The following is a 22,705-nucleotide window of genomic DNA, read 5'->3' as shown; positions in this document are numbered from 1 at the left end:
ATTAGCACCTTTTTGTTTTAGCATTTTTGTAATGTCTCTCTTCTTTCACCTTTGTACATTGCCTTGTAGCTATTACTCTCTGCTGTTTTTTACTGTATTTGATGTCTTACCTAGGTTTCTTCTCTTTTGTGATTCAAACATCAAGTGTTTATGGTTTCTGTAGGTCACTTCAATGTTATATTCATACTGGATTCTTTCAGGCAGTCTGGGCTTTGAAGAGAAGCAGCAATATGCAGCTTCCCCCTCTGCCTTTCTTTTCACTTTATATTGTTTCCTTGGGCTCCCTGGACAATGTTTCAGATGAAGTTTTATTGGAGGATCAGCACTTATTTACACTGATTTTTTATAATCAACTTGTGAACTGGAGAGGGACAAGGATCAACATAGAAAGAACCAGAACATTTCTCTTTGCTGAGGGCAAAAATGCAAATGAGTTAAGTGGTGACTTGAAGAACAGCAGCACAGGAAGAGAAATTGTGTTCTGAACCAGGAGAATGATCCAAACGAGTAGCCAGGGAGAGCAAATGGTGCTCTAAGCCACATTATTTTCCCTGTGAACCCTGTGGCCTTTCCATAGAGGGCTGGTGGTCTGCAAGCCAAGAACCCAGCGTGGTTCTTATTCCTGGGCACAAGGATGGGAATTACAAGGCACTGTTGAGTTGGCACCTCTGGCAGAGCTTCCCAAAAGTGATGGTGTGGTCTCCTCTGATCCTGAGTGTGCCCCAGGTGCTGTGCACTGGCCTCGTGGGATGGGAGCAGAGTTTGCACTGCAGGGCTGGAGATGGATCTGTTCTCTGATTTGCCCTGATTTGAGGGAGGCAGGGCATAGATTGATTTTAGGTGTGTTTAAATTTTTGCATTGTCTTTGGGAATCATGTTTAGAAAGCTTTACCCCAGAGCCTTCCTGTCAGCAGAGCCTTCAGCAGGCCAGCAGAGGCAGACTGTGGCAGACAGGTGCTGTCTGCACTGTGGAGCTGTGGAACTGAATGACCCCAGGAGCACAATCCTCGATTTCCTCCATCTGAGGGGTTTAGCACGGTGATCACCACCTGGCAAACAGGATTAGCACCATGCTAATCATCCCTCAGGATGATGAGCAGCTCTGCTCGGTTTGCTCTGCTGGCAGGGCAGGGTCAGGAGGAAGAGCAGCTCCCCACCCTTTGTTCATGGTTTACTGTCCTTTGGTTTCCACAAACCATCCTCTGCTGAGACCTGAGAATGCTGATCATTATTTCCCAAGCCATCAAAAAAAGCAAAAGGAAAAGAAACTGCTCCCAAACTACTCTGTTAGTCTATTAAAAGTAACAAATGTGTTGGTTTCCAGTGTGCTCTTATGGAAAGCTTCTCTGAATATCTGATATGTTGTTTCCACCAAGAATTACTGACACCTTGAATGTTATCAAGGCAAAATGAACCCATCATTCCTTAGAGGAATTTACATCAAAAAGAACCTCTTCCACCCCCCTATTGTAAGTAATACAGTAATCTACTTTTTCTACTCCCTTGGCTTTTAAAGCCTTTTTTAAAGAGTTGTACAATACAATACACTCGATTTAAATAAACTTTCTTGATAAAAACAAGGAGCCTGGTAGAGCTGTTCTGTAATTGTGTGATGTCAGAAATAACAGGCAGAATATTCTGCACATGAAAACTGGCACAGTTCCATTAACTTCAAAACTGTTCTGTGAGCTAACAGCAGAATTAACAGCCAGAGGTGTAATTTGGGACAAGCCCCACATGTGACTGGTCAGCTGCAGAAGTTTGCAGACTGGTTTGGGTTTAACTGGAGAAAGACAAGGACAGCTTGATCCTCTCCAAGCAGGAACAAATTCCATCAGCAGCAATCAATAAAAGTTACTTTTTTTCCAGGAGACTTCCAAAATCTTTAATAGACATATTTTTTCTCTTCCCCAAAACTGTAACAAACAAATGCAAAGCAATTCAAGAGAGAAACAAAAAAGAAAAAAAGTTAATTATGATTTATAAATGTATTCACTTGTTGAATATTCTAATGAACCAAAGCGGGAATTTAATTTCAGGGCAATTCCACTGAGGTGTGCTGCCAAAAACAGCACCTATGGAAAGAAAATAGCATCTGTCAGATCGTGGCTTAAGATCAATAAAAAATGTAACCTTTTAACCATTGATGTCATTTGCTTACTCATAGATAAGTGAGTAAAAGTGACAGATTACCAGCACGGCACAGCCAAACCTTGCAAAGAATCATTAATATTTCATCAGCAGGAACAGCAGTGGCAAAAGGCAGAGCTTGTGAGGCTCCTGCAAAGCTCCTTACAAATTCCTCCGCCTGGGCAGGTGCTGATGTGGAAATCCTGCTGCTGTGTCATGGGGGATGAGTTGGTGTTGATGTATGGAACCGCAGTCTCTCCTTCAATAGCAGTACAGCCCTGTTATTTTAATGACATGGATGTCAAAGTGAGCCTGTGTTGCTGCCTAGAATGGCAAAAATAATCCCCAATCCTCAGCTAATACTGAAGAAATTTTGTGCAACTCTAAACTACTTGCTGTATTCAGGGGGTTGTTAAAATAAAAGCGATAATATATTATAATAATAATAAATATAAAAGAAAGGAACTTTCTCTTTTGCATATTAGGCATTTGCATATATTTTTATTTTGTCACTCACTGTGCAGTATTCTGCAGAACAGCATTTGCATGATCTCAAAAGAGGCAGACGATTTTCTGCCGTGTCCTGGAAGAGAAGAGCTCCAGAGCTGGAGCTGCTGCCCATGGAGGTGGATGCTGAAGAGATGCAGCACCCTGCTAAGCTCTAATTCAGATCCAATTGTCTGTTTAGCAGTCTTGGGGCTGGGAGTGAACCATTTATTCCTGACAGTTTCACTCCCTAGATGCAGGTTTGGATGTGATGGCAGCAGTGGCTTCCCGTTGGAATAAGTGAGGATTAAAATCCCCAAAGGAGTGCTGTGGAAAGTGCCCTTTCCTGAGGCGCTGTGTTTGATGGCAATGATAACACCCCTCCGGATCATCAGGGCGATGCTTTGCATGTCTTTGACACCTTTCATCTCAGGGTTTCAAAGGTTTTACAAAAGTAATGAACCACATTTTGTGTGAAGGGGATGAATGAAAAGTCTCATTAGAACTGCCTTGTTTTCAAGGCAAATTTTGAGCACTTTTGTTTAATGGAGTTGTGGCATTTTTTTTGGTTGAGGTGGCAATGCATAAGTTTTAATACATTGGCAAGCCTGTACATTCATTAGATTAAGTTTAATTTAAAATAGTAATTTTTTCCCTTTCCGTGATGTTGATCATTCTGTAGATTAAAATGTCTGGGAATCTGATAAGACTTGTAAGCTTTTTTTCCACTTGCCACTGCTAGTATTCTAAAATATTTCAAAAAATACTTTGAAATGATTTTTTTCTTTGGACAAAAAATCTTCATCTTTAGAAAGAAGATTTTTAACTCTTAGTGTCACAGAACCACAGAATGGTTTGGGTTAGGAGGGACCTCAGTGCCACCCCTGCCATGGCAGGGACACCTCCCACTGTCCCAGGTGCTCCAGCCCCAATGTCCAGCCTGGCCTTGGGCACTGCCAGGGATCCAGGGGCAGCCCCAGCTGCTCTGGGCACCCTGTGCCAGGGCCTGCCCACCCTGCCAGGGAGGAATTCCTGCCCAAGATCCAATCTACACTTCCACTTTCAGTTTCTCTTCCATGCACTGAGATGTCTCTTTCCAGATCTCAGCCACCATCAGCACACTCAGGTCATCCCTGTATTTAATGGCTGTTCTGCGTTTTGCCCCAGAAATCCCTATTTCTGTCATTGGGGAAATCTCTGGTTTGGACAAATGAATCAATTCTTTTTTTTTCGGAGTGCAGCTGGTGGATAAAAGCACAAACCAAGGCAGTGCTTTTATTTTCTGTGGGAGAACCATACTGTGTAGTTATGAACAACTCTTACTACTCAAATTTTCGTCTTATTTTTACACATTTTTCTAATTTTCTTTTTATACAGTATTTTATAAAAATGGATTATCTAACCCCTCTCTTTGCCATTTGAATGCACAGGTTCTCAAAGAGCTGCTTCCAAGGACTTTGATTGCAATACAGCATTTTGATCCTTGATGAGTTTTTCTGTTAATTCCATCCCAAAAGTGCAAAATGGAGTGATGACCTCGTTATCTTGAACATGGCACTGCTTTTGATAGACCCTCATATTGCCATCTTCATCAATCCTCAGGTGCCTTGTAATCTGCACCATGAATAGGGTGACATTTGTGCTCAGTCTTGATGATATCTTTATAAATATTTGGTTTTACACATTTTAACTGCTGTCTTATCACATTTCATTGCCTTTTAGTTGTTTAATATGTATGGAGATAGGTAAAAATAGACTGGTTTGGATTTTTGGGTTTTTTTGGGGGGGAGTATGTAAATTATAAAAATATATTGATGCTGAGTAAATTGACATGAGAGCCTATCCATAAGATCCTGGGGAACAAAGGTCATGGAAAGACTTTTTTTATCAAACCAGTGAACTTCATCATTTACAAGTTCAGTGGAATATTTCTGTGCATGTCATTATCATATTACTTGTTACCAACATTTATAGGTGTTCCCTTAAAACTTATTTAAACTGAAAACTATTTTTTTCCACTTTGGACACTCAATAGAACAATTTAAACATTTTTTTTTCATTTTTTTTTGTCTCAATCCCATTTGCACCCTGGATTTAATGTCAATTTACCAATAATTTGTTGTTAAAATTTCAGTTTAATATTTTAACTAGCCACAAAGAAAACTTCAAGTAAATCTATTACGGAAATGAACAATTTAAACAGAGGCTGATAAAAAAACATGTAAATTCAGACCCAAATTGCACAAAGCACTGAATATTTTGTGCTGAAAAGAAACATCCCTGTCATTAATTGGGGTTTTAATTGGAAAAGCTGAGGTGGCAAATGCTTTGAGAGGTGAGACTTTGGGTGCCACAAGGACTGTTTGATTTAGGCAGGGAGGTGGAATGCATGGAGGTCGTGGATATAACTGCAAATAATGCAGAAATAATGGCATTTAATGGGTTACTCAGGAATGTCATGTGGGACATGCTTCAGTACCTGCCATACTCTTGTTGGGACTTTTATTATAACAAATGAAAAATTCCATTTTCTATTTCCTAGTGGCAGTTTTGTTTCTAGAGAATGAAGTTATATTGACATCTGAATACTTTCTTTGGTCTTTTACAGCAGGTTCTGCCCTCTTTTTGTCTGATTCCACGCTGCAATTGCTCTGGGCAATAAAATTAAACTATTTTACTTGTATGTGTATTTCAATTCCATTTTATTCCAGAAAAAGCACTACATAATTGTATATAAAATATGAACTAGGTCACTGTTGCATCATAAAACACAAACCATAAAAAAAAAATATCACTTGTGAATTAGAGAAGATGCTTTCTTTAAGGATTTTCCTCATCCAAATTTGAGGCCAGTAGAATTCAGGGATTTCTTCTAATTAGCCCATTATATAATGTTTCATGTTTAATGTATCATGTCTGTATGTACTTTAGATTATTTAAAATTATTCTCTTGGTATCTTTAAAATCTGCATACTTTAGTTACTACAGCACATCCCTGAAGAGAATGATTTACAGTGCTTGATTTTCAGGGTTAAAGGTACAAAAAAATTTGTATGTCTGCATTGTGTGTGTTTTGTTCAGTTCTTTGGTGTACAGAACCATTACAGTTGGGCTCAAAAAAGCATCTGTAGATCTTCTCAACTTGATTTCTGGTCAGTTTGCACATGGCTACATAAGGAAATTTAAAGGACACGTGATGCTCAGAACTGCACACATAGTTTGAGAGTGGAGCATTAATTTTTTCTTATATCTCTTACCCCATAAACCATCACCAAACCAGGCTTCACTCTTTGTTTATCAGTTCTTTGTGGTTCTCATTTATTCAGGAAAATTTACCAACCGAGCCTGTATCAAAGTATCAGAAGATGAATATGGTGTTCTCTTATGGCAGATGAGAAATTAATTTGAATGAAATGAAACTCATCCTCTGTTTCAAGAATTACAGATTGGATTGTTGCACTCCTCTTGCTGATGCTCTGAGAGCTCCCTGCAAATTGCAGCTCCAGAGACCCAAGCACACAGAGAATCGTTTCCAGACAAAAATTGGCTTTTCCACTAAATTCTGTAGAAATCCTCTTTAATGAATGAAGAAAAAGCTAGATGAGGCATCAAGACTGAAATCAGACATGTAAATGCTGAATATTAGTCTTGTGCCTGGGAAAAAGCAAAGCAACTCAGACCAAAGTATTTAAAAGTTTTCTGAGTTCTTTCAGCATGAGTCTGTCTTGAACAGGAGTCAGGAAGCTGAATGATATCAAAATCTGATTTAAACCTGTGCTTTAAACCTAGACTCAAAGTGTTACTGAATAAGTGACCAGAGCATGAACCTATCCAATAACTGAGTAGAGTTAATCCAGGAACACCCATGTGCTCCCAGAAATGCTCTCGGACCTCCCTTCCCTCACAGCCTCCCTTGTTGTGTTACACTCTCCCAGGATGTTCAGCTCCTCTGCCAACTTCCAGGTCCTTAAAACAGGTTCTTTTGGCAGCTGCAAATGCTCTTATCAGCAACTGCATTTGAAATTTATCCAACTCTCAGACAGTTGTAAAATCTTGCAAATTGAAAATCCTTGGATCTCCTGGGAAATCGCTGTTTAAGATCATGTTTAATCTCCTTTTAATATCCTCTCAGCAGTTTGATCCTGATCCTACAGTGATGTAAATTCAAAGTAACTCTCCCGAAGTCAATGTAAAATCTAAGTAAGCCAATGGTGTTATTTTGGATTTATGACACTAGAACAGAATCTGGCATGGCTTCCTTATATTTTAGCTCATTGAGGAAGCAAGTGGGAAAGTTTCTGAATCCTGTGCTCTTGTTTCTTCATCTTTACCAGCCAAAAGGTTTGTTTTCTTTTTTTTTTGAGCTTGACATGAAGACTTGTGACATGAATAATTAATCAATCATGTTCTCTAACTTGTTTGCCTCTTTTTTTTTTGCCTCTTTATTTTGCAATTCTGCTACAGAGTCTTTTTCAGTTACCTTTTTAACAGAACAGGTGCCAAAATGGTATGGGGACAGTATTAATTTAATTGCATGAATCACTACAATGAAAGAAAATTAATCTCTCTTTTCACTGCATGATCAGGAGTTTCAAACATTCAGGCATATTTTTCTAACCTTGGTTTTGCTGGACAATTGTAACCATCATTAGAACTAATTTTAATATTACAATTAAAAGTCTAAAATGTCCCTAGATCCAGGCTTTAAATGTGAAAACATGTGTAATTCCTGGGGACACAGGGGTGTTATTTATCAATATTTTATTTAAATTCTGTTTCTGGTATCCTTGAGTCAAACTTTCAAATACTGTGTTCTACCACAAGCAGTGCAGTCCCATTAGATCTTCAAAACAATGCCAAGCTACATTATCAAACCAAAAAAGGAAACATGTAGGCCTATAATATAGTTTTGTGTACTTTATTATGAAACCATAAAAATCATGGACTGGTAGAATGGTTTGGGTTGGGAAGGACCTCAAAGCCCATCCAGTGCCACCCCTGCCATGGCAGGGACACCTCCCACTGTCCCAGGCTGCTCCAGCCCCAATGTCCAGCCTGGCCTTGGGCACTGCCAGGGATCCAGGGGCAGCCCCAGCTGCTCTGGGCACCCTGTGCCAGGGCCTGCCCACCCTGCCAGGGAACAATTCCTGCCCAAGATCCCATCTGACCCTACCCTCTGGCACTGGGAGCCATTCCCTGTGTCCTGTCCCTCCATCCCTTGGCAATTGTCTCTCTCCATCTTTCCTGCAGCTCCTTCAGGCCCTGCAAGGCCACCCTGAGCTCAGCCCAAAGCTTCTCCTGTCCAGGCTGAACCATCCCAGCTGTGGCAGCCTTTCCTGCCAGCAGAGCTGCTCCATCCCTCTGCTCATCCTGGAGCCTCCTCTGGGCTCTGTGCAGCAGCTGCAGCTCCTTGCTGTGCTGGGCCCAGGCTGGGGCAGCTCTGCAGGTGGGGTCTCACCTGAGGGCCAGAGGGGCACAATCCCCTCCCCTGCTGCCCACGCTGGCTCAGCTCAGGGCATGCTGCCAGGTCCATGACTCTATTGCAGAAGTCCAGATGGGACTACATTGAAATAACAGACTTTTAAAAGCTTAGGAAAGTAGGTGCTGGCTCATTTTAACATCTTGTCGGTATGTTCTTGAAATCGGGCCATTATCTGGGTCCCTTCAGGACAGGTCTCTGTGCCTGGTGTGAAACACTGAGCAGGCAGCAGTGGCAGAGAGCATCCACTCGATTCTGAAAGCTGCAGGACGCCACCCCTCTCCAAGAAGATGCTTAGGAAAGCTACGGAGAGTCAAAGTAATCAATACATCCCTAAAAGCAGAGGCAACTACAGAGAATCTCTTAGAGGTTTCTACATGGGAGAGCATTGCAGGTGCTGCTTTCCATGGAAATGAGTTCATCTAGATGCTAAACAGTTTAGTGAGGGCTCCTTGCACATTCCTGCACGGCAGTGGTGGAAAATGGAGAAAGATGAGGCTTTCTCTGAGTAGGTCTTATGGAAATGAAAGCATTTTCCATGGATTAAGGGCTCTGCAGATCCAGAACATATGTAATTTTCTCCAATGCTCCTAGGAAAGAGCCATTCCACTCTGTTAAATTGTATGAAATGCTTCTGTGAAGCGTTGCTTCGTGTTGTATAACCTGAACGGAGGCCGAAGAGGCCTAGTCCATGTGGAAATTCCCATTTGTTTCTTTTCTAAATACGTAGTTTTGCTTCCTTTGTTGATTAAATTAGCAGGAAGGGTGCATTGGATTCTCAGATGGAACGTGTTTGTCTCCTGGTTGCATTTGACAGTGTGGCAGCACTGTTTGGGCATGTTTTTCACGATTTCTTCGAACCTGCAATATTTCACTTGGAAAAAACCCTGACATTGTTTGATGCATTAAGCATCTGTGTTAATCTACCTCCTGATTTTGAAAAATGGAAGGCAAATAGCAACACAACTCCTCTGTGGAATAGACAGAAGATTTTTAGTTGTTTTTTTTGTTTTTTTTTTTTCTTAAAAACTAAAAACCATCACCACATATACGTAACAAATAAACAAAACCAGCAAATGACCAAGCAAAAGAAAGGCATTCTCATGATTTCTTATAGATGCCTAAAGGACACCACATTTTTCCACAGAAACATGTTAGATGATCTATCTAGGTGGGAATTAAAGGCTGAGCTTCCTGCCTGTCATTTTCAGGCATCCCTTCTCTGAGTGGGATTTATGACCCCTGACTTGCTTGTACATGGAACTACAAATGCTATTCAATATTTCATTTATATTATTGGAAAATAAGGGGAAAAAATCAGCAAACTCTTCAAATAATTATCTGGGCTCAAGCAAAATGATACCATATTATACACAGGATTTTAAAAAGATTGCACTGTGTGATCAATGAGATTTTAAACCCCATGGCAGATTTATAGTAAAGAGGTGCCATTTCTTTTTTTTTTTAACAAGTTTAATAACTGAGATTGTTTTCTTGTTTTGTGATTGATTATTGTGTGAATCATCTGATGTTTTGAGTTGTGACTAATCTGACAAATTCCAAAGTCTGTTACATTTTTATCTCCTGATAAAATCAATAATAAAGAATTATAATCTTGTGGACTTTAAATAGTGAAGCGAACATATTTCTTCTATAACTTTTTTACTCCATTAAAGCCACTGTGGTTTTTTTCCTGTAGCAGATAGATGTGCAAGTAGTGACAGCATGTGATTTATGGATAAAACTTTATAATTTTGCCATTAATTTGCTAGTCTATGCACAGTTTATAGCCATTTCCTGAACTTGAGAGTGGTTGGTCTCTTGGATCATGGCTATTCATGTACACATGTGAAAATGCCTTTGATTATGGCCTTGTGGAGAGATTAGCTCCCAGCTCCTGGTGCCTGGAATAGCGAGGGGACATGGACAGAAATCACCAGAAACAATCTGAAATGCTTGAGGCACATGCTGGGCAAGATTGACTATCTCAAGCTGCAGGCATTAAATGAAGAAAGATCTTTGTGCTAGATAAGCATGACTGCCTGGTGTTCATCAGCACAGGAGGGTGAGCAGGGAGATTCCAGGGACAGCACTCTCCTCTAAATCTTCCTGGGCACAGCCAGGGCTGTTCACAAACTGATGGCTGGTGTGCCCCATACACACGGAAAGAATATTCCCAGCAGCAGTACATGCTAACCAATCAAACATGATTTCTCCAGACAAAACAGGAAAATGGACAAAAATGAAACATAGTGAAGGTGATATATTTTTTCTTAGATTTTGGGAGAAATAGTCAATCATTAATTGTACAGCACATCCTGCACAAAATAACTGACATTCAGACCTGGAATGAAAAGACACGGTTATTAGCAGCTATTTAGCTGTGCTATATCTTACTGTCAGATGATGTGTGTACAAGCTGTGCATGCTCTCTAGGAAGATGCAGTGATTTTTTTAAACTTGTTTTCTAACAAGATAAATTAATAAGCTATCAGTTGACTACATTAGAGGAATATATTCAGAGGTGTTATCCTGCTTGGCAGCCTGTGCAGACAGTGCCTTACACATGGTTGGAATCACAGAGCCATGGAATTATGGAATATCCTGGGTTGGAAGAGACCCACAAGGATGATTTGTCCCTCCACTGCTGACTCAGATTCACCTGGCCATCCACCAGGACTACCAGGTCCCTTCTCATGGCTTCTCCCCAGCCTCTCATTTCCAGCCTGTCCTTTATTGTATGTTCATACACATTAAAAAAATGCATTTCTTTCTTTTAATGCACAGCATCAGAAACAAATGAGCCTCAAGTTTCTAACTAAATAATACCTTGTCTAAATGAGAAATTTAATTTTAGTGTCTGCATTTCTAAAGAACTTATTAGCAGAAGACATTGATACATTAAAAAGCTTATGAGGTCAGTCTGACTCACCCATGCAGGCCTTTTTTCCTCCTGGATTCTTCGTGTTGTAATTTTTGGATACTGGGTTGAAGCTATGAATAGTTAATAGCTGTGAATCTACACTGGGCAGCAGACCCTTTGTATAGAGCATTTTGGAATTACTGTCCTTACAAGTAATGTTCTCTGTGATAATCTACTTCAGTGTGGTCAAAATCACCCAGCTGGGGCTTGATCCCTGCATGAGCCAAGTGTGTAACTCAAGGCAACCAGAAGTGTCCCAGTGCTTCTGAAGACCTCCCAGGCTTGAGAGAGCTCCTCAGGACAAAAAAGCTGACCAGCTGAGTCTTGCCTGGCCTTTACTGCCTCCCAGCAGAGCTGAGGAAATGGGATGATGGCCAGAATGCTGCTGCACTCACAACAGTCACTTACCACATCATAAAACTGAATAAAATAGGCTCAAAAGATTCAGAGGATTGTATGAGGGTAAGATGATCTCAAAGCTCAGTGACAGCAATGTTTCAGTGTCCATACATTGCCAAACATCATCAGATTTTATAAAACCAAGTCATGAGGGAAGCTCTCCCACCAAAGCCTTAATGCAAACAGACATAGCTTTAAAAGGTCTCTGAACACTGGAGAAAAATAAGCTTTATTCTTCTGCAGCCTATATGAAACTGGACTCCATTCTGTTGTCCCCTGTGGACAGGAAGGTGCTGGTTCTGTGGCCTGACTCTGGATGCCTGGGTTTGGCTGACAAGAGGGATTTTCATCTCCATGGAATAACTTCCAGTTGGGATAGGTGTTTCCAGCTGATGGTTTTTCAGTGTAGCCTGTGCCCTGACAAGAAGCTCCATGTGCATGTCTGGAATTTAAAACCACCCCGAAATATTCTGTTTATGACTGTACTATTTCCATAGTTCAGTTTGTTTTTACTGTGATCCTTTTCCCACTTCTTCCCACTTCAAAATTTCCTTTTCCATCCAGGTTTCAATGCTTCAAATCTAGATAATCAAATCAAATATACATCTAACCCCCAGAAAATGTTTGCATTGCTAACTTTGTGGAGATTCTGTATCAGCTGTTTTGTGTATATTTGTTTTAACCTCAGTGGTTTTGCCTTTGTTCTAACCTTCTTCAAGTAAACATATGTTGTTGTATTCTTATATTTCTACAAAGAAGACATTTGTTATTGGAAGAAATGGCTTTAGGTAGCAGTTGCTTTGAGCTGTTCATTATTTATGGTTTAAAAGCCTTGCTGCCTTGCCACAAGAAAAACACTTTTGTTAGTTATACTCTTTTTACACACTTGTCTTCTCACTGGGCTGGCATTGTGGCTTTAATTAGTTTTCCTTTTTTTGGCATTATTAAGTATAAGGTTTTTTCTCTCCTTCAATCCTGGCCACCTTGCATTTTACATAAGATTCAAGTTTTGCTTTATTCATTAGTAAAATAACACAGAAATTGAAGGACATTTTGAATTTTGTTCTGACTTTGTAGAATATCCTTTCCTATAAACCTCTGCTTCTCCTGCTCCTTCCTGAGCTCCCAGCTCCTGCAGATAGCAATATGCTACTCATGTGCCTCTTAAATCTCTAATATTTTCCAGGTGAGAAGAAAAGTGAAGGAAATTGCAGGTCTGTTAAAGGGAGCTGAGAGGGAAGAGCATGTGTTGGAGAAGCCAAACAGGGCAAGGGAGGCTGTAGGAAACAGGGTTAAGAGATGGAAAGAAGTCACTCATTTCCTACTCCTTGTGTAAATGTGCTCAAGCTGGTGAGTAAATGGGGTACTGGTAAATTCTTTTGCATTGCTAAAGGCTTTTTGAAGTTCAGTTCCTGAAGTTCACAGTTCAAGCTTTTCCGTGCAACCCAATGCAAATGTCCAACTTAAGCTTGCAACTTTCTTACCCTTGTTTTCTAAACTCACCATTTCCTAGAACAATGATTCAATTAGAAGAAGTGCATGTATTCCTCCAGATGCTTGGAAAACAAAGCAGCCAGCTTCTTTCCAAATAAGAAATGGGTTAACTTACCCAGTAATAAGCATAATTTTTAAAAACTTCAGATTCTGTAAACTCAGTAAAAAAGAAACCTCTTTTTTTGTTTGTTTCACAGATCTGTTATCACAGATGTTCTTAACCTAAATATATGGATATGCAAAAACAAATACTGTTAAAAATATGTATAAACTTCCTTTATTTATGTCTGACACTGATTTCATTCTGACTCCAGGTTTCAAGCAGCTGGAAATGCTAACTGCAGGGCTCAATGTGCTCTCCTGCTGCTTCCCATACCTTCCTTGAGAGCAGGAGAGACCAGCCTGGTTTTTGGGGGTGAATCTAACATTTTGTGAAGAGAGATTACTGCTGTATTTAGAAAGATTTCCCAGCAGTGAGTGTGACACTGAGTTTAGCTTGGTTCAACGTGCCATTCATGGAGTGACCACCAGCTCAGGGCTGTGGAGGTGAGGAGTCACCAAAGGCAGAAATGGGGAGAGGCAGATCCTCTCTTCCCTGACTTTGCATGTGTTGGGAATATGAGGGTGTCCCTGGGCAGGCTGTGAACTCACAAGCACTGTCAGAAATCAGTGGGGCAGCTCTGCCAGGCTGCCCTTCGTCCCTGCCCATTCCTCCTCCGTGTGACTGCTGTCATTCCCTGTGCAGTGCTCTCCTGGAAGGATGGCAGGGCAGTTCAGTGCTGCCAGAATGGGAACTGCACTAGCTGAAGGGAATATTCCAAATGTCGCCATTTATCAGCATCATGGGCTGATTTTGGTCTGAGCACTTCTTCTTTTCTGTGTCCAACAGAAAAAGCAGGTCCTGCCTCATCTCCTCCAGCTGGCAGATGGCTGGAGATAGGATTTTAGCGAGGAAGTTGTCTTTGAGATACATAGAGGCATCTTCAGCTAATGGCCTGTCCCAGTTAGAGGGACTGTTTATTGACATTAACTGAACTTTTTCTACAGACAGCCTGTTAGAGACTCAATTTTAAAATGTCTTAAGGTAGGTGAAATTAATTCCACAGTGGTTATTCAGGTAATCAGTCTTGGGACTTTGCCAGAGGTGCAAACACAGATTCCAGCGGGAGTTCTGCTTCAATTTTGTTTGCAGATAAGGCTCATCTATCCATAGATCCTATGGGAAGATGAACAAATGAGAAAAATAATAGCAGAATCTGATTACTTTATGCTGAGATTTCAATGCAGAAAGAAGGGACCATACAAAGCTCTCTCCAGATCAGATGTTTCTGCACTCATTTGTTAACGGGCATCCTTGAATGGAATTAATGAAACCTTTCATTATAGATCAATATGCTCTTTGACTAGAGAATATTATGGGTACCTATTGTATATGCTTAATTAGATTAAAATTGCTTTCACATTTCCTTTATAGTCAAAAATATTTGATCTCAGCCATTTAAATAGGGAATTACAAAAGTCATCCCCTCCACCATGGTGCCTAGAGTCAGCAAGAATGAGAAAAGGGGAAAAACTCCTAAGGCAGCTCTCAGGTCTCAGTTTGGTGGCAGTTATGGCAGAGCCCACTAGTACTGTACTCATGACAAAGCCAAATGGTAATTCTTTCACCATCACCAGAAGATTAACATGTGTCCATTGAAGGCAACAGGTTTGGACTGGGTCTATATAATCAATTTTGAGACATACTTGACTTTCCTATTTTCTGTCCAAAACCAATTTCATTACAAAACTGATACAAATTAATCTGCACTACTCTCCTTCCTCATTCACATCTCCCTAAAGACATTCCTGAGGAACCCTTTCCATGTTTCATTTCTTGATGGCCTTTATTGCTCCTTGAAATGTCTCTCAAAACTCACTCTTGAAACATGTTGTCTTAGTCCCACAGCCATATTCTTAACAAAATTAAGCCCTTAGAACTTCAGGACTAATTACTCTGCTTTGCTGTTACCTCATGCTTTCAGCTCAGTCCCTGGGGTGTTTCTGGGTTTATTCCTGGCTATCCCAACCATGGCCACTGCCCTTGTTTCTCACCCTGTTCAGCTACCCGGCTCCCCAGGAGCGGTCCTGGGGCTGTGTCTGTGCTCCAGTCCCATCCTCCCCCCTTGTGGCACACCCAGGTCTGTCCCTGGGCCTTTCTGAACTGAAATGTCAACTCTCAACCATACTCTGAAGCAGATTTGTCCTTAATTCCAAGCCCCAGCTCTGCAGCCAGAAGGCTCCTGTTATTTTCCCAGGGCTCCCATCGGGCAGGGTTGGGGTTATTTAGCCTGGAGAAAAGGAGGCTCCCACTCCTCAGAACTCTCTACAATTCCCTGACAGGAGGTTGTAGCCAGGTGAGGGTCAGGCTCTGTTAAACAGGACAAGGGAAAATGGTCTCAGGCTGCATCAAGGGAGGTTTAGATTGGCTATTAGAGAAAATTTCTTCGCTGAAAGGCTTGTCAAGGACCTGTCCAGGGAAGTGGTGACTCAAGCACTCAAAGTCATGTGGATGTGGCATTTGGGGACAGCACGTAGTGGTGGATTTGGCAGTGCTGGGAGAGCAGTTGGACTTGATGGTCTTACAGGGCTTTTCCACTAAACAATTCTATGACTTAGTGCTCCACTGTGCTACGTTCAGCGCCCCTTGGGCTCCTGAGGATGCATTGTTTATCAGCTTTCCTCCCTCCAAATTCTTTGTTTGTACAGTGGCAGCTTTTGCGCCAATTTTTTTTTTTTTTTTTTTTTTTTTTTTTCCCTTTGCCTGGAGTTATTGGCAGAGCTAATTAACCACAGAATATAAAAGCCTTGTTCTCCAGGGCCGGGTGGTGAGGTCCCAGAGCAGCACCAGTGCTGCCTTGGGGCCTGGGGAACGAGCAGAGGGATGGGCTGCCTGAGGGTGGGCAGAATATCTTCACAAAGAGGTATCAGGTTTATTCCAGCACTGAATGCAATCCTTATTCTGGAGGCCCCACGTGTTGCATCCTTCCCTGCCCTGCTCCACAGGCACCCGGGTGGCACCGGCTGCGCTCACAGGCTCACACGGGTGGGGCCCGATGGTGCTGCTGGATCAGAGGGGGTTCGCAGGCCCCCCTGTGCCCGTGTGGGAGTGAGGGGGCTGCGAGCTGCCGCGGGGTGTGCGGGGGTGCCCGGGCTCGGGGAGCTCAGCCACAGCTGGGAATCACTGCAGGTGAGGAGAACGGGGAGTGGGAGAGGGGCAGCCGAGACGGGAAGAGACCCAGAGACCCCCCTCCACCTCCAGGCCTGGCCTCAGCCTCTGGCTGTGAGCCGAGAGACCAAGATTTTTCCACATTCAGAAATGCCTGAGGAACTTTCTCTTTTTTCTTTTTTTTGTCTTTTTTTTTTTTTGTCTTTTTTTTTATTCCTGGACAAATGTCTGCTCCTGACAGGAAACATGACTGGATTGAGTATAAAACGCTGGCGCTGTCCGTGCCGCCCAGCCGAGCCCCGTGTCTGTGTCCCCACGCACGGAGCTCTGGCGCGGCTCAGCCCAGCAGCCCCGGGCAGCTGCAGAGAGCCCACAGGAGGGGACCCGCGGCCCCAGAGCCCACAGGAGGGGACCCACAGCCCCTCGGGGCAGCTCGCCGCACCATGAGGGTCCCCGGCCCCCTCGCAGCCGTGACCGAGAGGGTGCGGAACGAGCCGTGGGGAGGGGACACCCGCCCCTGGCCGGGCACGGGTCCAGGGCTGCCCTGGGCTCCTTCCCCCGCCCGTTTCGCCCCTCAGGCCCAGCCTGTCCCCGCGGGCAGCGGCGCCGGGAGCGGGGCCCGGCGGGAGGGCAGGGCCGGGGGCTGCGCTCCCCCTGGGCTGGGGGGAAGGGACAGGAAAATCGAGACGAAGCAACAGCCTCCAGCTTTTCCCTTCCTCTAATCTTGCTTCACTCCCCTTGCTCCCTCTCCCTCCCTCTCCCCTTTCCCCTCCCTCCCTCCCTCTTTCTAATTCCTGCCACTAGCTCGGAGCCTCATTCAGCAGCCGCTGCCGCTGGAGTGTAATAGGCTGAAGATGCTGCCGAGCCCGCTCCGCGGCCACTTGTGAATGGGACTTGCCCGGTGTCCCCGCTCCGCAGGCGGCCGAGGGACGCTGCCAGCCCCGCCGGAGCCGCAGGTGAGCGGGGACAGCGCGGGGAGCGGCGGGGACAGCGCGGGGAGCGGCGGGGACAGCGCTGCGAGCCCCGCCGGGGAAGGGACCGGCGGCGGGAAGGGAAGGGAAGCGGCGGGGCTGAGCGTGTGTCGGCTCGGGAAGGACGGGGGGAGCGGGGGGTGCTCGCGGGCCCCCCGAAGTTGGCGGGGCCGGGCAGTGTGCGGAGGGGAGCCGAGCGGGGCCGGGCGCTGTGCGGGAGCTGCGGCGGACGCGGGGGCCCCGGGGCGCGCTCGGCTCTCCGGAGGGAGAAGGAAAACGCTCTGGTACGCGCTGCTTTTTATTATTACTATTATTATTATTTTTATTATTTTAATTTTTTTTCCTCACTTCATTTTTTGCTCGGGGGCGGGGAGGGGGAGGGCGACCGTTTGGCCGTTTAAAAATGTTCCTCCGGAGAAGCAGATGCTGAAAGCCCCGAACTGAAAATCTTTTACTTACGCCGTAGCTCCCAGGCACGAAATGGATATGCAGGCATTAGGAGTGCATGAAATGAAGAATACTCTAGCCAGAATGAAAAAGGCAAAGACTTTGATTTATATCCTTCCCCCCCACACCCCTTATTTATTTATTTAATTATTTTGCTGGCTTTCAAACGCATTACTATTCACAAGGTACCAAAATGGTATCTGTCTCTAACACGGGCTGGTCCAAAAAGCGTTAGACTCCTGGGTGATGCATGCATAAGCACATCCCCTAGGATGATAAAATAGATCAGGCTGCGGGTCCCCATAAATACCATTAAGTTTAGAATAAAAGTGCTTCCTGTGCAGCCCTTCGGGAGCACATATAGCAGTCTGACATCATGATACAAATGCCTTCACCTTCTATAGAAGTCCCCCTTTATTGTCTACTCTTTTAAATATTCATTTGGTGAGGAGAGAACCAGTATATGCTGGGAGAGCTTCTTTGTACCGCTGCTACAAAGGACAGAGTGGCTGTGTAACACAGTATTTACCTACCCAGATATCTGTGACAAAGGAACCTCTTTAGCAAATGAGGTCACTAATTCAGAAATTGGCCCTTTATGAGGAGAATGCTCATTTCTTTTTCACGTTCCAATTACTAGCAACTCCCTGGGAAAGACTTTCTTCCTGTTGATTTGTGATGGTGATACGATAAGGTTTTCACAGACTCTGTGCCTCTCTATTAAGAAATTAAATGTTTTGAATTATTTAATAATGGAACTGTTGAATAAGAGAGGCACCACCGGGCTCAAGAGCAGGGAAGCAGCACTCAGGCGCTGCTGAATGTCCATCTCTTTTCCCCCTCCCTTGCTCTTTCGTCTGCCTCAGTGTTTCCAAAGTCTGTATGGTTCTCCAGGTAAATACTTTGTTCTCTTTTTCCATGCTGGCTAACGGATTCCAATGAATAAATTGCCTTTCAGTGTAGAAGTCCTGCAATAATTAACCTGACATCTGCCTCAGCCAGGTCTGTCCGCTGAGGTTTGGAGCACAAATCGATGCTTGTGTTCAGTCCTTTGGCTGGTTTTATAAGCAGAGATATGTGCGAGTCCATGGCAGGGGAGCTGCAGATGTCTCAGGAGCAGCAGATCCCTGGCAGAGCTGCACAGTTCCTGTGGTTGGGAGAGGGGCAGTGAGAGCAGGGGGAGATTGGGAGCAGGAGGTCTGCTCTGATCTTCATGCCTTAACACACAAGGCATTCTTGGAGCATGTTTCTGAATCCAGAAGAGGCTGTACTCTAGAACACAGAAGTTCCTGGCTGCAGTTCAGAAGCAGTTCTCCTGCTTCTTGCAGAAGAACAAAATAAAGTTACAGAACTAAGAACAAGATATTTAGTAAAAGAATTGGAAATCCTTTAGGAAAATTTTACCTAAAGAACATCTTTCTTTGACAGGCTCTTGTTCTTAGGCCCAGAAATAGGATTTTTTTTTTCACCTCAGTCTTGTACATCAGAATGAGCATGGACAGAGTATGCTATTTATAGGCTTCTCCACATCAGCTTTAACTTTGCTACAATTATAAGTGTTGCCTGTCCAAAGAAATCAGTAGGAGCTAGATTACTTCATTAGCAGAAATGGTGCTACAATAGGACATGCCAGGGGATAAGTCATTGCAATTTATCAGCAGCAGTTTCAGAGGAAAATATGTATAGAAATGTTGATTGAGAGATAGGACAGCTAAATTAATTTTTCTTCTGCATAAAAATATCAGGAAACTGCAAAGATTGGAGTGATTTCTGTGATTTATCAGATAAAATGCTTTAAAGTATATCATGTGATTTCAGCTTCAATTAATATGCTATTCTGACAACATCTGACATATTTAATTTAGTGTAAGGAACATATGTGAAGTTCAGAGTTACAGTAGACTGAGACTAACATTCTTATTTTTTGCAATTATTGTAACATAACAGCATAACTTGACAAACAAACAATTGAGTGATGGGAATTCCACAATAGAAGCTATTTCCAGCTCAGCCATCATAGAGATTTCAAGTCATCTCACACAACTGGCATCTCTTCTTTTTGGTGAACCACCTAACTGAATTTTGAATTCATTTTGTGAGCTGGATGTTTAGCGAAATATTTTCAGTATGTGTGAAGCAGAGGTCTCATCTGGAATCAATTAATTTAAAACAGTTCAGCAACATACTTCCTGGACTTTGTATGTGTGTGTGTGTGTGAGTTCTTCTACAAGCATTTTAAGCTAAAATCTGTGTATAATTTCCTATGCCATGCCCATTTTTATGTTTTTAATGGCCCTTCAGCTTTCGTTGTTTCTTTGCTGGGGCCAGCCCAAGGTTTGTGGACAGAAACGGCGAGGTGGCCATTGATTTAAATGGAGGTTGGGTCGGGCACTTTGGGTGAACTAAGAGGACTTTATGGTCATTTTAGGCCATCTGTGTCTTTGTACGTCAGATACGCTATCTCTTACAGGTCAAGGAGCACTGTACCCATCTGCTTAGTTACATACCGGACTCGGAGTAAAACCTTTGATGGTATTTTAGGAGGAAATGCAGCAGCCGTGTGTGGGGTTTAGGGCTGAGGTTTAGTCTGGGATGAGCGGTGCGCGGAGTGCGTTCTCGGGCGGCCGGCAGGGGGCAGCGCTGCCCCGCGGGATGCGGGGATGCGGGCCCGGAGCGTTCCCGGAGCGGGTTCCGTGTAAAACCCCGGAGCCGGTTCCGTGTAAAAGCCCGGAGCCCGGGGTTCAGCAGCCCTCCAGGCCTTGCACCGCCTCACCTGCGGCCGAGCGGCACCGTCTTGGCTCTGGCGGAGGATTTTTGGCATGCTGGAAGTGCGGCTTGTCTGCAGACAAGCTGACTCCGCAGCTGGAGGCTGGGTGTGGAATAACAGCGCGGGCCCCTCTAGGAGGGGTTTTTGCTCGCTCCTTCGTCTCTTTCAAAGGAAGTGTCGGTTCATGCCTATGCCAAGAGTTTAAAAGCGGGAAAAAATGATACAGTGAAACAAAATGTATTTCTTTCAGTGATGTTTTCGGGCTTGAGAGATCCTAGACATCCTTGATTGGAGAAAAAAAAAATCATATTAGGCCAAATTGGACTAATTTTATCTGTTCACATCCAGGTCAGTGGAGCTTACAGCTGAAGGAATGAGAAAAGCAGATTGGTCCAAATTACTTCCATATATCCTGCAGCACACTGGAACACAAAAGATGTTGTTACTACCCACAAAATCAGTGAGTTGTTTGGGTTGGAATGGACCGTAAAGCTCATTTCCTTCCACCCCCTTCCACTATCCCAGGCTGCTCCAAAGCCTGTCCGTGCTGGATGCTGACCAGCAAGGATGTACGTGATCATATAGATTTGAAATGGTTGCAGGCATGGAAAGAGGCTTACTCCAGCTGCCTTCTGCTGATGTTCTTCTAGACATCCCCTTTGGGCTGTTCCTGCAGACTTGGTCTTTGATTTGACTCAGACCAACCACATTGCTGTGTATAAGAAGGATATTCCATAACAGTGCAGAACTCTACAATATTGCTGCTGCAGCCAGAGAAGTTCATTCACACACCTCATCCAGTTGCCTACAACTGATGCCAAACCCAGGCAGCACTCTGCCATGCTAGCTGTACAGTTTTCTATCTACGGCCTGAGAGAGGCTATTAATTAAGAATTATGTTGGAGGAACAACCCTTGGGGAGAGCATCAGTGGTTCCTGCACAGGCAAAAGGGCACGGGAGCCCTGTCAGTGCCCATCCTCTGCTGCAGGGCAGGGACCAGCCCTCTGCTGCTCCTTGTGCTCAGGCTGGGACGGAACCTCGAGCTGCCAGTGCTGCTCAGGCCGTCCCGAGAAGATCCCGCAGGGCTGGGACATCAGCGGGGACATCAGCGGTGCCTCGAGCCGGAATTCAGAGACAGTGAATGCAGCTCAGCGCTGAGCGGTGGCCAGGGGAAGGCGACACTAAGGCTCTTTTTGCTTTACAGAGGCATCGGGGCTCCTTCCTTCACTGCTTGGGTGGTGCCGTGGCTCGCAGGCATCCCTGTCCCACCGAGCTCTGCTGGCTCCACCAGCTCCACCAGCTCCCCGGTTTGGAAGTGCTGGTTTAAGAGAATTCTAAGTAGGTTTTGTGTGTGTGGTTGTTTTTTTTTCACTCCAAAATTTGGCAGTGAGTGAGAGACCTCTCCCTTCTGAATCAGGAAGAGTTCATCAGAATTCTTAATTGGAATGCAATGGCAGGCAGAGTTGGAATAGTAGAAATCAATGTAAATGGATTAAAAGAAAAGGACCAAGTAACCAAATGTAAAAAAGGAGCCAGGATTTTCCAGAGTGATTGGTGAACAGTGCAGCAAGAGGTTTCCAAATATAATTCATTATTATAATGATGTTTAATTGTTCATCAACAGGTAGACTGTAGCCACATTATAGATACACTAACAGAAATTGCGGATCATGGAGCATGATAATGCAGACAAAATTGGACAGGACTTTGATATGTGAATGGCAGCTGTAGGAAATGCCTGTCTAGACATTAATTATGTTTTTTTATTTTAAGGTTTCATTAAATGGTGTTGGTGCAGACTGACACTGTTGTGATGAGCCCCCAGTGATACTGTGAGGACACCTGCCTGTGCAGGGGAACACTGGAGAGATGAGCAGGAGGAATTTTATTCAAAAACCCTTGAAAACAGAGTTTTTGTGTTTGTGAGCTGCACAGCACCGAGCACTGAACTCCCCTGTCTTTGTATGATGTACCTGGTGCAGGTTTTCTTGCCCTATGAGCAAGGCCAGCTGGAGCTCAGCCTGGCTGGGTCAGGTTTGTCCCTGCATCCTGTCCTCCAAACCAGGACTGGGGGTGAATCAGTGCTGTGCCCTCTCACAGCCCCCACTCCCTTCCAGTGAGCCCCTCATCGCTCAGTCTGTGCTAGCCTGGGAAACCAAAAACTTCCTTAGCTCCCTGCCAATCCCACTGAAGGGCTGCTGCTTCTGCACATGTTTCAGTGCTCTTCCTTTTACATCAGATACTCCAAGGCAGGGAGTCACACTTAAGGTTAAACTGCTGCCATATAAACTCTGGTTCAACATAATTTTGATCCCAGTGAGGCTGCTGATATATACTTTTAAATAAAATCAAACTTCAGAAACACATTAATTGGTCTCAGTGGTTAAGTTAAATAGTTAA

At 43.9% G+C, this 22,705-nt stretch overlaps 1 protein-coding gene across 1 annotated transcript in view; it reads left to right on the top strand.

The window, feature by feature from the left end:
• Positions 1-16,471: 16,471 nt before the first annotated feature.
• Positions 16,472-22,705, top strand: part of CDH11 (cadherin 11) — an 80,511-nt gene continuing 74,277 nt past the window's right edge. The window contains exons 1-2 of the mRNA XM_058845755.1: positions 16,472-16,601; positions 16,924-17,075. The gene's annotated coding sequence lies outside the window, so the exon portion shown is untranslated. The remainder of the gene's footprint in view (positions 16,602-16,923; positions 17,076-22,705) is intronic.

This window comes from Poecile atricapillus, chromosome 10, assembly GCF_030490865.1.
Source record: "Poecile atricapillus isolate bPoeAtr1 chromosome 10, bPoeAtr1.hap1, whole genome shotgun sequence".
NCBI lineage: Eukaryota > Metazoa > Chordata > Aves > Passeriformes > Paridae > Poecile > Poecile atricapillus.
The sequence above is the reverse complement of the archived record's forward strand: the minus strand, read 5'-3'. Positions and strand labels throughout refer to the sequence as shown.